Raw genomic sequence first — 14985 nt, forward strand, 5'->3', positions numbered from 1 at the left:
TCTCCCATTATGTGAGGAAGCAGTTTCACATACATTTGATTGTTGCTTCAATTATATGCTGTATTAAACATTTTTAGATGTGAAATCATAATAAAATTCTTGCATTTTTATGTATATATATATCATGACTTCTGCCCTCAATGTGTTTCTTATGTGTATAAGAGCAATTCTGGTTGTAATGCATGGTTCTGAGGCATGTGTACTGGGAGACTTTGAACTAATGGCTTGTAAAAACTTAATCTGTACACTACCATACTCTGAAGAGTGAGTGTAACTGTTCTGCTGTCCAGTTGTCCAGTGACTATCTATGGTGAATATTGTATAAACTTTTATCATTATATTAAGATTTTCTTTCTCAGTCTCCTGAATTTTTCCTTGTGCTTTATAGATTGGAAGTGATGTTTAATGGAAGGTACATTTTGTTGCTTGGAATTCTCACCAACACACCAGGGAAGTGCCATTTTGTCATTGGTAACAGCTTTTGCATCTGAGAATGGCAAAACAATATATTCCAGAAATACAACCCAATTTTCAATAAGATTTTTGCAGGATTGTTTTTATTATTGTTTTTTAAGAAGTCAGGAATTCACATGGCTTTATGAAGACTCTGTTAATTCAAATACTGCGAGGCATTAATAATATGGTGAGTTATTCATGTTTTCTTTCTTTTTTATTTCAATAATGTTTGCTCTTTCTTTGCTTGGAATAAAACTTTAAAATACCTAAGTAAACCCCAGGAGATGAGCAAACTCCAGGAGATGGTAAAGGACAGGGAAGCCTGGCATGCTGCAGTCCATGGAGTCACAAAGAGTCAGACATGACTGAGCAACTGAATAACAAGTACACAGAGAACTATTCCATCTTTTGTTTGGTTGATAAATGGACGTTATCACTTCCCATCTTTATATGTATTTACTCTGTTACTACAATTCAAGATGGACCAAGAGCTTGGTTTCATATGAATGAGTTTATTCCCTTGAGATCTGACATGAAGGAGAGCTTCAGGAACAGTTGTACCTCTCATCCTGAAGGGTTAGTGGGAATTTTTCATGCTGGTAAGCACTTTCTCCTGAAGATACTGACATTCCTCTCAGGGGGTATAATAGGAGTGTCATCCTCCAGTGACAATGGGGCTCTGACTATGCTAGTCAACCTTGGGGGTCACCATTGATGCTGGTCTCCATGGTTGAATAGTGTGGACCAGTGTGTCCCAAGGAAGACAGAGTCCTAAGAGCTCAGGGTCTACTACATGTTTCATTCTAAAATTTCTTTTTATAAGTGCACCTGGAAAAATGATGACTTTTAAAATGAACGTCAATGGAATCAGAACAAAATGAGTACAAAATCGCTTATGTAAGCTAACGTGCAGTCCACAGGACATGCTAAGCAAAAACATGGAGCAATATTCAGTTTGCTCAGCAGGTGCTGTACCCCAAAGGGACCTATGGTATTGGGAAACTAAGATGCCAACATATGCTAGAGGAGCTGAATTGTACAGTAGTTGATCAACAACCAATTTGGGATGGTATGATTAACTCTGGGTACTTGGCTGCCAGCATCTACAAACCTGTAGTAAATAAACTCTGGGTAATCACTACTTGAATAATGAGTTCCATGAGAAATCTTTGTAACTACACTTGAACCATTCACACATTTGTCTGAGCTGCCAAAATATTCTGAGTGATTACTGATGTCTTCAGCATGCTTGGATTGTCAAAATTCAAGGTTACGAACTTCTGCTCTTCATTTTCTATTAAGTAGAACAGTTATATGTAAATTGAAGAGTTTGCAACCCCATAAACTGTAGCCTGCCAGGCTCCTCTATCTATGGGATTCTCCAGGCAAGAATACTGGAATGGGAAGCCATTCCCTTCTCCAGGGGGTCTTCTTGACTCAGGGTTTGAACTCAGATCTCCTGCATTGTAGGCGAATTCCTTACCATCTGAGACAGGGGAGCCCAACTGAAAGTAGGTATATGAAATCTTCACAACATCTTTTAATTTGTTGCCAACATAGTCACTAGAATTAGACAGTTGTCTCTTTGTTTTTTGTTTTTCTTACAAACGGAGCAAGCAATTTCGTATAATTTGAATACTGGCTTCAACTACATACTACATTAAACATTTTTAGATGTGAAAGGATTATACTTCAAATTCTTAGATTTTTTGCATGAATTTCATTGGCCACTTTCATATATTCTCATTGGGTTTCTAATGTGTTTAAAGAGATATCTTAATTTTAATAATTTTTCAGCAAATGTGCTAGGAAAGTTTGGAGACAAATATCTTAGAAAAAATATGTCTTTTCTACTGTGATCAAAGTTGTGAACATAATTTTCTTGTCATCTTATGATCAAGGAATATCTATTATGAATTCTTATAACTTCTTGTAGCTGAATATGCCATTAAAAAACTTTGTTTTGCAGTTTCTCTAATTTCATGTGTACTTTGTGTATTGGACATGACATTAGAATTCCATAAATATCATCACCACACCAATAAAGTACTGATTTTGTCACTTGTGCTAGCTCTCTTAACTGGGAAGTAACAAAACAATGCACTCCTAGGGTAACAGCCAATTTTAGTAAATTTGTTCTTTATATTATTTATTATTTTTGAATGATAAAAATTGCACTGAGTTGATGAATAGTTAATACAACTTCATTAGCACCAATTATCTATTGAGATATCTGAAACTTCTGTCTCCTGTATTTTTAAGATTTTATGCTTTTTCTTCTTTAACCAGAAACATCCTAGAGGAGTAATAAATTCATACATTTTACATAAAAATACACAGCAAATCTTCCTGTCTTATGCAGTTTTGACACATAGACATGTATCTTTCATCTTCCCACATTTATACTTTCCCACAGGTTAATGTGGGCCAAAAACTAGATTTTGTATGGATGAGCTTCTTCTTTCTTGATATAAGCCATGAAGGAAAATATTGGGAATAATTCTGCTTTCCATCCTCAAGGGCCAATGGGAATTCTAATATCAGTAAGCATTTTAATTTTTAATCAGACATTTGTATTATGGATCCAAATAGATGGTGTATTAAACATTTTTAATTAAAAATTATTACATTTCCAATTATTGACCGAAATGTCAGTATCCTGAAAATACTGACATTGCTCTTAGGGAATCATATAACTCCAATGACAGTGATACTCTTGGCTGTGCTAATAAGCCAAGAGGCTGGGCCACTGACTATGACTATGACTGAATAGTATGGACCAGTGTGTCCCAAGGAGACGGAGTCCTGCGAGCTCAGTGTCTGCCACATGTCTCAGGATCAATGTGCCTAGATTAGTGATGACCTCCAAAATGGATCTCATTGGAATCTGAGCCAGAAGAGTGGTAAAAGCACTTATGTGAACTGAGGTCTATAGACGCACAAGAGACCATGCTAGGTAAAAATGTTGGGGTGGGGTTCAATTTGGTCAGCTAGTGGTACTATAGGGTCCATAGTAACTGAATGCTATCCTGATTCCATAAAGGAAGAGAATTGAATTTCACAGATGTCTATAAGTATCTGACTTAAGGATGGCATGGCAACTCCTTGAATATTTGCTGGCAGTATCCATACAGTCATAGTAACCAGGTCCAGCACAGGAGTAGGGAGGCCAGTGGTAAATGGTAATGCCTAACCATGAACCATTCACACGTTTTTCTTCAGTGCCCAAATCTTCAGACTGAGGTTGATTAGGTACTCAAGGAAGAATATATGATTTTCACTTACTTATTTCTTAAAGTAAAAAAAAAAATGTAGAAATTGTAGTTTCTATTTGTCAAAAAGTTTTCCAGAACATTTTAATTTCCTTGCTGAACAAATCACAAGAATTGGAAGAGAATTTTTTTTTTCCCTGTCACCCAAAGAATTTTTTAGCATTTGTGTTATGGATCCAAGTAGATGCTGTATTAAGCACTTTTAGTTAAAAATTATCACATTTCCAATCACTGATATTCTAGGTAGATTTCATTGCCCGATATTTATATTGTGTTAGTGGGTTTCATAATATTGAAGGGGAGATCCTAGTATTAATACCTGATGCCAAGGGAGGGCTTTGGGGGAACTCTGAGACAAAGTCTTATGACTTTCAGTGTTATCCTGATCCAAGTAGTGAGCATTATTTTTCTTCTTACATAGTCAAGTGAAGTCTATGGTTTATTCCTTATAATATGTTATTAGTTTATAAACTTTCAATTATAATGGTTTTGTCAAATTCCCTAATTTCCCAATATATTCTATACATTAGAGGTGAAATTAGAGTGGATGGAATTCCTACCAGTTATCCAAGTAACTGCTGACTTTACAATTGTATATGCTCCCTTCTATGGAAATTATCAGAACAACGCACTCCAGAGAGGCAACGTTGCAATTTTTAATAAATGTATTTTCTACATTTTTCTGGTATGTGTTTTTAGCAAGCAAGATTATAGATGGTTTTTGGAGTCTGCTAATCTAAATAATGTGAAGCTTTTAACAGTCTGGGTCATCTGAGGTTTCTGCTTCCTCTGTTTTGAATAACATCAGAAGATCCTACTAGAGGAATAGTACTTTTGTTTACTTCAGTTCATTTCAGTCATTCATTCGTGTCCAACTCTTTGAGACCCCATGGACTGCAGCATGCCTGGCTTCCCTGTCCATCACCAACTCCTGGAGTTTACTCAAACTCATGTCCATTGAGTCAGTAATGCAGTCTAACCGTCTCATCCTCTGTTGTCCCCTTCTCCTCCTGCCTTCAATCTTTCCCAGCATCATGGTCTTTTCCAATGAGTCAGTTCTTTGCATCACGTGGCCAAAGGATTGGAGTTTCAGCTTCAGCATCAGTCCTTCCAATGAATATTCAGGACTGATCTCCTTTAGGATGGACTGGTTGAATCTCCTTGCAGTCCAAGGGACTCTCAAGAACCTTCTCCAACACCACAGTGAGGGTATGGGGAGGAAGGAGGGAGAAGGGTTCAGGATGGGGAACACAGTGGCGGATTCATTTCGATATTTGGCAAAACTAATACAATATTGTAAAGTTTAAAATAAAATTTAAAAAAAAAAGCATCAATTCTTTGGCAGTCAGCTTTCCTTCTAGTTCAACTCTCATATCTATAAATAAGAAAGAAAGAAAGTGAAGTCACTCAGTTGTATTCAACTCTTTGTGACCCCATGGACCATAGCCTACCAGGCTTCTCGTTAATGGGGTTTTCCAGGCAAGAATACCAGAGTGAGTTGCCATTTGCTTCTCCAGGTTATCTTCCAAACATAGGGATCCAACCTGGGTCTCCTGCATTGCAGGCAGATGCTTTACCCTCTGAGCCACCAGGGAAGCTATACATGACAATATCTATAGTCATATCTATACATGACTATGGGAAAAACCATAGCTTTGACTAGATGGACCTTTGTTGGCAAAGTAATGTCTCTGCTTTTTATGCTATCTGGGTTGGTTGCAGCTTTTCTTCCAAGGAGCAAGTGTGTTTTTTTTTGTTTGTTTTTTTTTTTAATTTCAGGGCTGCAGTCACCATCTGCAGTGATTTTGGAGCCCCAAAAAATAAATCTGTCACTGTTTCCACTGTTTTCCCATCTATTTGCCATGAAGTGATGGACTGGATGCCTTGATCTTAGTTTTCTGAATGTTTAATTTTAAGCCAGCTTTTTCACTCTCCTCTTTCACTTTCATCAAGAGGCTCTTTAGTTCTTCTTCACTTCCTGCTATTAGAGTGGTATCAAGAGGTTATTGATATTTCTCCCGGCAGTCTTGATTTCAGCGTGTGCTTCATCCAGCTCAGCATTTAGCATGATGTATTCTGCATAGAAGTTAAATAAGCAGGGTGACAATATACAGACTTGATATACTTCTTTCCCAATTTGGAACCAGTCTGTTGTTCCATGTCCGGTTCTAATGTTGCTTCTTGACCTTCATACAGATTTCTCAAGAGGCAGGTCAGGTGGTGTGGTATTCCCATCTCTTTCAGAATTTTCCACAGTTTCTTGTGATCCACACAGTCAAATACTTTGGCTTAGTCAATAAAACAGAAGTAGATGTTTTTCTGGAACTCTCCACCTTTTTTGATAATCCAACAGATGTTGGCAATTTGATTTCTGGTTCCTCTGGCTTTTCTAAATCCAGCTTGAAGTTCACAGTTCACGTACTGTTAAAGCCTGGCTTGGGGAATTTTGAGCATTACTTTGCTAGCATGTGAGATGAGTGCAACTGTGCAATAGTTTGAACATTCTTTGGCATTGCCTTTCCTTGGGATTAGAATGAAGACTGACCTTTTCCAGTCTTGTGGTTGCTGCTGAGTTTTCCAAATTTGCTGGCATATTGAGTGGAGCACTTTCACAACATCATCTTTTAGGATTTGAAATAGCTCAACTAGAATTCCATCACCTGCACTAGCTTTGTTCATAGTGATGCTTTCTAAGGCCCCCGTGACTCTATATTCCAGGATGTCTGGCTCTAGGTGGTTGATCACATGATCGTGGTTATCTGGGTCACGAAGATCTTTTTTGTATAGTTCTTTTGTGTATTCTTGCCACCTCTTAATATCTTCTTCTGTTAGGTCCATACCATTTCTGTCCTTTATGGTGCTCATCTTTGCATGACATGTTCCCTTCGTATCTCTTGATTTTCTTGAAGAGATCTCTAGTCTTTCCTATTCTATTTTTTCCCCTGTATTTCTTTGCATTGGTCACTGAAGAAGGCTTTCTTATCTCTCCTTGCTATTCTTTGGAACTCTTTGTTTACTTGTACATACTAAATGTCTTACTTTATGCATCTTTAACAGATGGACATGTGTACTTCTCATCATTCCATAATTTTACTCTATGCCAGCAGATCGACCTGGACTAAGAACTCAGTTTCATATAAATGCTTTTTTTTTTTTTTTTCAATGTGTAACAGTGCTTTTTGCCCCCCAAATTTTATTTTTTCCAGCTTTACTGAGATAGAATTGATATATAACAGTGTATAAGTTTGTGATGACTTGACACACTTACATATTGCAAAACGATTACCACGGTGGGTTTTGTTAACACTTCTATCACCTCACATAATTACCATTTCTTTTTTTTTTTCTAATTTTATTTTATTTTTAAACTTTACATAATTGTATTAGTTTTGCCAAACATCAAAATGAATCCGCCACAGGTATACATGTGTTCCCCATCCTGAACCCTCCTCCCTCCTCCCTCCCCATACCATCCCTCTGGGTCGTCCCAGTGCTCTAGCCCCAAGCTAGATATATATAAATGCTTTTATTCTTTTCCCTTGAGACATGAAATGAAAGAAAATATTGGGAATCATTCTGCCTCTCATCCTATGGGCCAGTGGGAATTTCCATGCTGGTAAGTACTTTGTCCTGAAACTACTAACATTACTCTCAGGGAGTGTAACCCTCCAATGACAATGAGACTCTGGCTATGCTAACTAGCCATCACTGGTGATCCATATAATCCAAACATTGTGATGGGTCACCATTGATGCTGGTCTCCATGATTAAATAGTGTGAGCCAGTGTGTCGCAAAGAGATAACTAGCTCTCAGTGTGTCCCTGAGAGCTCAATGTCTGCAACACATCCCAGGATCAAAATCTCTTCCACAAATGTGCCTGCATTGATGATGACTTTAAAAATAGATCTCATTGGAATCTGAACAAAATGAGTGACAAAATCAGTATGTGAACTGAGGTCCAGCATAAGAGACCACTCTAGACAGAAGTGTTGCGATGGGACTCAGTTTGGTCAGCTAATGGTAACCCCCAGAAAAGGACTATGGTATTAGAAAACCAAGATGCTAGTATGTGTTAGAGGAAATAAGTTGTACAGAAAGTATGAATAATCATTGTAAAATGAAAATTCTGAGTGCTTGGCAGGCAACATGTAGTAAACAAACAGTGGAGAACCAGTACATAAATGATAGACATTGCAAGAAATGTTTGTGCTTATCCTTGGGCATTCTCACAGTTTCCTTAGATGTTAAAGTCTTTTGTGAGGCTCAGCATATTTAGGTCTATTAGATAGCTAATTAGAAACAAATTATTAGTTTTTGCTTGTCATTTACCTCTTAAGTAAAAGAAATGTGGGAAATAGAAGAGTTGATTGCATTTGTGAGATTATCTTATGATATATTTTAATTTGCTTATTAACCTATTAATTCAAAGAGTGGGATTAAGTTTTTTTTTCTTGTCACCCAGGGAGAAATTTTCTAGATATTTGATGATGGATTACATTAGATACTTCATTAAACATTTAAAGCATGAAATGATTAAATATCCAATTGGAATTTTATGTGGACATCATCAGTTAATATTCATATTCCTTCAGTGAGTTTATAAGTAATGCTCAGGGGGAATTACGGGTCAAATTTGAGACCAAGGTCTTAGAAAAATTGATTTTCTACACCACCCTTTTCCATGGGACAAACATAATTTTTTTCATTATATAGATTATCAAGTGAATATCTGTGGTTAATTCTTTAAAATAATACTTTTTATCAGTTGACATTTAATTGGGAATATTTTGTTTCACAACTTCCTTTATTTCCTCTGTGCTTTGGAAAATGGAAGTGACTTTGGAATTGCATAGAATCAGTTCAGTTCAGTCCCTTAGTTCAGTTCAGTTGCATGGAGTACTCACTAACATTAAAAAAAAAGGGCGATTTTGTTACTTTTACCTGCTCCCTGTCTTGGGATGGAACAAAATAATGCACTCTAAAGGTAATAACCATTTTTAAACAAATTTTCTTTTTATGGCTTATTTTAATTATACTTGATTTTGTAATCAAGTAGATATTTGGTTTTGTTAAGTGTCTATTAACCCAAATTATGTGACTTATTAATTGGTGAGGTGTCCAATATTTAGTCTCCTTTATTTGCAAGATTTTTGTGCTTTCTCCTTTTGAATATCAGAAACATTCTGGTAAAGTAATATGAGTATATTTGATATGAAGGTACATGATAAGCCCTCTTGTCTTATGCTTGTTTGACAAATAGACATATATAATCTCATTTTTTCATATTTTTACTCTATATGGACCATTAGTTGAGTTTCATTTGAAAGAATTTGTCCCTTCTTGAGAAGCGGCATGAAGGGAAGTATTGAAGATAATTTTACCATCTCATCCTCAAGAGCCGATGGGAATTGTAACATCAGTAAGCATTTTGTCTGGAAAATACTGACATTCCTTTTAAAACTCTGTAATAGTCATATGACAGTGAGATTCTAGCTGTACTAGTCAGTCATGGGGCTGTCATTGACTGTGATGAATGGTCTCCATTATTGAATACTGTGGGTCAGTGTGTCTGAGGGTGTCAGAACTCTGAGTGCTCAGAGCCTGCCATATATCTTAGGATCAAAGTCCCTTTCACTAATGTGCCTGGATTAATGATGACTTCCTCATTGGAATATGAACAAACTGAGTGACAAAAATCACTTGTCAGCTGAGATCCCTCCCAGGGACCATGCTAGATAAAAAATGTGGAGGGAGCTTGGTCTAGTATAAGCACCAACTAGGATGAAGTGTTTGAAGGGTCACCTGATAGTATATATTAAGGAAAATGAGCTGTACAGAGATCTGTAAGTATCTAGTGTAAGGAGAGATTGAAGTTCTTGGAGTGCTTGGCTAATAGCATCCATCCACTCAGAATTATTATACTCTGGGCATTTGATCGATTATTGTTGTTCGTGTTCAGTTACTCAGTTGTTTCTGACTCCTTTGTGACGCCATGGACTGCAGCACCATTTCCTGGAGCTTGCTCAAACTCATGTCCATTGAGTCAATGATGCCATCCAACCATCTTGTCCTCTGTTGTCCCCTTCTCCTGCCTTCAATTTCCCCCAGCATTAGGGTCTTTACTAATGAGTTGGCTCATTAGATTTTTAGCTGTCACAAAAATTCATACAGTTGTTTTTCTTCTCACCCAAATACAAATTTCCTAGACATTTGAGTGATGGGGTCAAGTATATGCTACACTAAATACTTTTAATTGTGAGGTCATTGCATTTCCAAATCTTGACATTTTATAGGTTAATATTCATATTCCTTCAGTCTATTTCATATGTGTTTTAAGGGAGATCCCAGTTTTAATGAGTGAGTCTAAGGGTCCTTTGGAGAGACTTTCACCAGGTCTTAGAACAAATGACTTTATATACTCTCCTCTTCCATGGAACAAAGTGTATTTTTATTATTGTCACACAAGTGGCCAAAAAATTTGTGTAATTAAATCTCAGATCAATTAATATTCAGTTTGGAAGATTTTTTTTTCAACTCCTCTAATTTCCTCTGTGGTTTATCAGTTGGAAGTAATATTTCAATTGCATAGAATTTTTATTCCACCAAAGAAAAGCTGGTTTTTTCACTTCTGCCAGCTCCTTATCTAAGAAGAAATCCAATAATGCACTCTAAACATAGCATCTAATCTTTTATAAATTTCTGAGTAATTATTATTTTTTAAGTAATGAAAAATTTCATTGGTGTTGTGCAATCTGTCAGTTTAAACAGTTTGAGTACTTAAAAATCTGGTGATTCTTTGAGGCTTCTTTTGTACTTTTCAGAATTTTTTATTTTTTCCACCTTCCTGCTGATGTTTCATATAGAAATTAAGTATGGAAACAATGGCAAGGCTATTCCTCACCAGTTTGGCAGAGAGAAATTGTTTCTACTGAGGGATGTGCTTGCCCAAATATCACTGAATCCTCAGCAGTGTGGCCTGGTGAGCATCATTGTGACGATGGGATGGGAAGTATTTCATGGTGAGACATCTCAGTGTCTAGCTCTTCCTCTCTGCACACTCCTACCCTCTCAGTCACATGTCCATGTGTGCGTCTTGCCTGCTTTGCTGTGACTCTACCATCAGGCGGAGTGTAACCCTGTGCTTTCCCTGCAAATTGCCATGTTCGTGAGCTCAAACAAGTGCTATAAGTGATTTTTTAGATAATGTTCTTTATTTCCCTATCATGGCTTTTTTCAGGTTAGTTCTCCCCAATCCACTGGATCACCTTTGAGGATAAGATAATTCTGAGGTTTAGTTTACAGAGTATATATATGCATTATATGTGCATTGTTGTGACTGAATTATTCACCAGGCCAACATTTTCCTGGAACTTTAAGTATGTTCAGACAGTCTTATTGCACATTTAATTTGGCAGAAAATGTTGGACAATATTTGCTCTTATGGAGACCAGAGCCTAACAAAATTAATATTGATGGAATAATATTGGAAACATTCTAGCAGAGCAATGTTTATTTAATAGGCAGTTACATTATTGAACTCTACTGTCTTGTAACTGACAGACCAATGGACAGGTTTACTTCTAATCTTCCCACAGTTTTATTCTATTCCCACAGGGTAACAAGGATAGAGTTCAAGTTTCTTATGAAAATGTTTATTCCTCCCCCTTGAGGTACAACATGAAGGAAAGGCTCATCCTTAGGGGCCTGGATCACTGATGTAGGGTCTAGTCTCTGTAACTGAGTAGGGTGGATAAATGATAACCTTTGGACTTATACCTTCTGAGGTGGCAGTGCTATATTTTAGAAACTCATATGTGTATCAATTGCTATAAATAATTGATCTCATTTAAAAATCTGAACAAAATGAGTTAGATAATCACTTCTGAGAAACTGAGGTCTTACATAGATAGCCACCCTAAGAAAAATATTTACAAAAAGGAGATCAGTGATTTCATTTGTATGGTACCAGGAAGAACTGTGATATTGGAAAGTTTAGCTTCTTGTATGCATTAGAGGAATGGAGCTGTACATTTTCTCATTTCAGTTCAGTTCAGTCAGTCCTGTCCAACTTTTTGCGACCCCATGGACTGCAGCACGCCAGGCCTCCCTGTCCATCTCCAACTCCCAGAGTTTACTCAAACTCATGTCCATTGAGTTAGTGATGCCATCCAACAATCTCATCCTCTGTCATCCCCTTCTCCTCCCACCTTCAACCTTTCCCAGCATCAGGGCTTTTTCCAGTGAGTCAGTTCTTTGCATCAGGTGGCCAAAAATTGGAGCTTCAGCTTCAACATCAGTCCTTCCAATGAATATTCAGGACTGATTTCCTTTAGAATAGATTGGTTGGATCTCCTTGCAGTCCAAGGGACTCTCAAGAGTCTTCTCCAACAACGCAGTTCAAAAGCATCAATTCTTCGGGGCTCAGCTTTCTTTATAGTTCAACTCTTACATCCATACATGACTACTGGAAAAACCATAGCTTTGACTAGATGGACCTTTGTTGGCAAAGTTATGTCTCTGCTTTTAATTTGAGGGTGAAATTGCAACGCTTTGAATGTTTAGCTGGTAGCACGAATACACTTGTAGTAAACAGACCCTGGAGAATTAGCATGTGAGCACTAATTCTAGTACATTCTAGAAATGGTTGTACCTACACTTGAGCCATTCACATAGTTGTCTAAGCTGCTGGAGTCCTCTCATAAGGGCTATTTATAGATGGTCAAAATACAAACATAATGTTTATTTTTCTTCAGTAACTGAAGCAAATATATGATAATTAAAAAGTAGTTACTGTATTTAAGACCTTCACAATATATTTTAATTTGCTTGCCAATCATTTACTAGGATTGAATCATTGTTTCTTTGTTTCTTTTTTTTTCCATCAACCAAGAGAGTTACACAGTGAGTACTGGCTTCAACTACATACTACATTAAACATTTTCAGATGTGAAATGATTAAATTTCCAGTTCTTGTTTTTAGTTTTTGGTGTTTTTTTATATGGATTTCCTTAGCCACTTTTATATACCCCAAGTGGAATTTCTAATATGCTTGAAGAAAGATCTAAGAAGACCAATGCCTTAGAAAAAATATTTCTAAACAAATATGTTCCAAAGAGTGACCATTTATTGTTTTTGTCATGTTGACTGCCCAATGAATATCTTTGATGTATTTCTTATAACAACTTGTTACTAGATATTCCATTAAGAACATTTTATCTCTCAATTCCCTGACTTCCTTTGTGCTTTGTAGACTGGAAGTGATGTTAGAGAGAAGGGATATTTTGCTGCTTGGAATTCCACTGCCACCCCCAAAGAAGTGCTGTTTTCGTCACTTGTATGAGCTCCTTTCTCTGGGAAAATTCACAGCATTGCTTTCTAGAGGTAATATTCAGTTGTAATAAATGTATGTTGCTAGATTATTTTTACTATGTTGTTAATCAATTTAGAATTTTATTGCTTTTATGAAATGTCTATTAATCCAAAGAGTGTGAAGCATTAATAATCTGGTGAGTCATATGAGGCACTTTTCCACCCCAAATTTTTTCACTATCAGTCTTTTGAATAATATCAGAAATATCTCAGAAGAATGATTATATGTATTACATGCATATACATTGTGAACACTCCTGTCTTGTTTATGCTGACAAATGAACTCATTCTACTTCTCATCTAGATGCACATTTATTCTTTCCCACAGACTGACATGTTCCAAAAATTAGGTTTCATATGAATGAACTTATTCCTTCCCCTTGAGATGAGACATAAAGAAAAATGTTAGGAATAATTCTGCCTCCATCCTCAAAGGCCTGTGTGAATTCTCACAAAGGTAAGCATTTTGTCCTAAAGGATACTGATACTCTTTTAGGGAATTACAGTGACAGTGAGAATCTGTCTGCATTAGTCAAGCATGAGACTGGGTCACTGATTGTGCTTGCTGGTCTCCATGACTTTATAGCATGCCTGTGTGGCCAGTGGTGGTGGGATCTTTAGTGTTTAGTGACTATCACATATCTTAGGCTCATAGCTGCTTTTATAAACATGCCAGGGCCAAAGACGGTTTCAATCATTGATCTCTTGGAAAATCTGAACCAAAGGAGTAATAGAATCATTTCTCTGAAACTAAGTTTAATATATATAAAAGGTTAGGTAACAAAATTAGTGTTACTTGAAATAGATTGTGATAATTTAAGGTGCCTTTTACAAACCCTAGGGTCAATACTAAGCAAATAACTCCAAAATATTTAAAAAAAACCTACCAACTAATTAAAATAGTGCAATAAGAAGTGTCTATTTAATACAAAAAGACAATTTAGAGTGAACAGAGAAACCACGAATATATAAGACATCTAGAAAATGAATAGGAAAATGGTAGACACAAATCTAACCACATGATTATATTAAATTTAAAAGAAACTGGAAGATTTAAAAAATTAAGCAGGTGCACATTGCTTCTAAGAGAGATACTTCAGAACAAAAACCAAACTGTTTGAAAGTAAAAGGTTATTAATTATATCATGCAGAGAATACCCAAAGTAAATAATAAATTTTTGAACAAAGGTCAATGACATAATGGTAAAGCTCAGCAAAACTATAGGGAAAACTCATGAAACCAAAAGCTAGATTTCTGCAGATTGATGAAATTGATAAGTCTTTAGTTAGAGGGCTTCTGTAGTAGCTCAGCTGGTAAAGAATCCACCTGTAATGCAGGAGACCCCAGTTCGAATCCTGGGTCAGGAAAATCTGCTGAGAAGGAATAGGCTACCCACTCCAGTATTCTTGGACTTCCCTGGTGGCTCAGTTGGTAAAGAATCTGCCTGGAATGTGGGAGACTTGGGTTCGATCCCTGGGTTGGGATGATCCCCTGGAGAAAGGAACCGCTACCCACTCTAGTATCTTGGCCTGGAGAATTCATGAACTATATAGTCCATGGGTTTGCAAAGAGTTGGACACGACTGAGCGACTTTGACTTTCACTAGTTAGACAGACATAAATCACTGAACTTAGAAATTAGAGAGGAAGCATCACTACTGATTCTGTAGATTCCATGAGGAATGCTATTGTTTGTCTCATTTTGTTTTCCTGAGGGCTGGTGGCTGTAGAGGAAAGCAGCAGTCTGGTTGCACCTTAAACTCAATAACATGCTACTGATATCTAGACTCACATTGCTATCAGTGAATCTCCCTCTATAAGACCATTTACCACGTTACTTCTCAGTTTTTTTTTTTTTTTTTTGTATGATTGATTCACCAGATGGGG

The 14985-nt window shown here is 36.8% G+C and overlaps 1 pseudogene; it reads left to right on the plus strand.

Moving 5' to 3' along the window:
• The first annotated feature begins 7608 nt into the window (after window positions 1-7608).
• LOC138984464 (small nucleolar RNA SNORD116) lies at window positions 7609-7689 on the plus strand (annotated as a pseudogene).
• The last annotated feature ends 7296 nt before the right edge of the window (window positions 7690-14985 follow it).

The sequence above is a fragment of the Bos mutus genome, chromosome 21, assembly GCF_027580195.1.
Source record: "Bos mutus isolate GX-2022 chromosome 21, NWIPB_WYAK_1.1, whole genome shotgun sequence".
NCBI lineage: Eukaryota > Metazoa > Chordata > Mammalia > Artiodactyla > Bovidae > Bos > Bos mutus.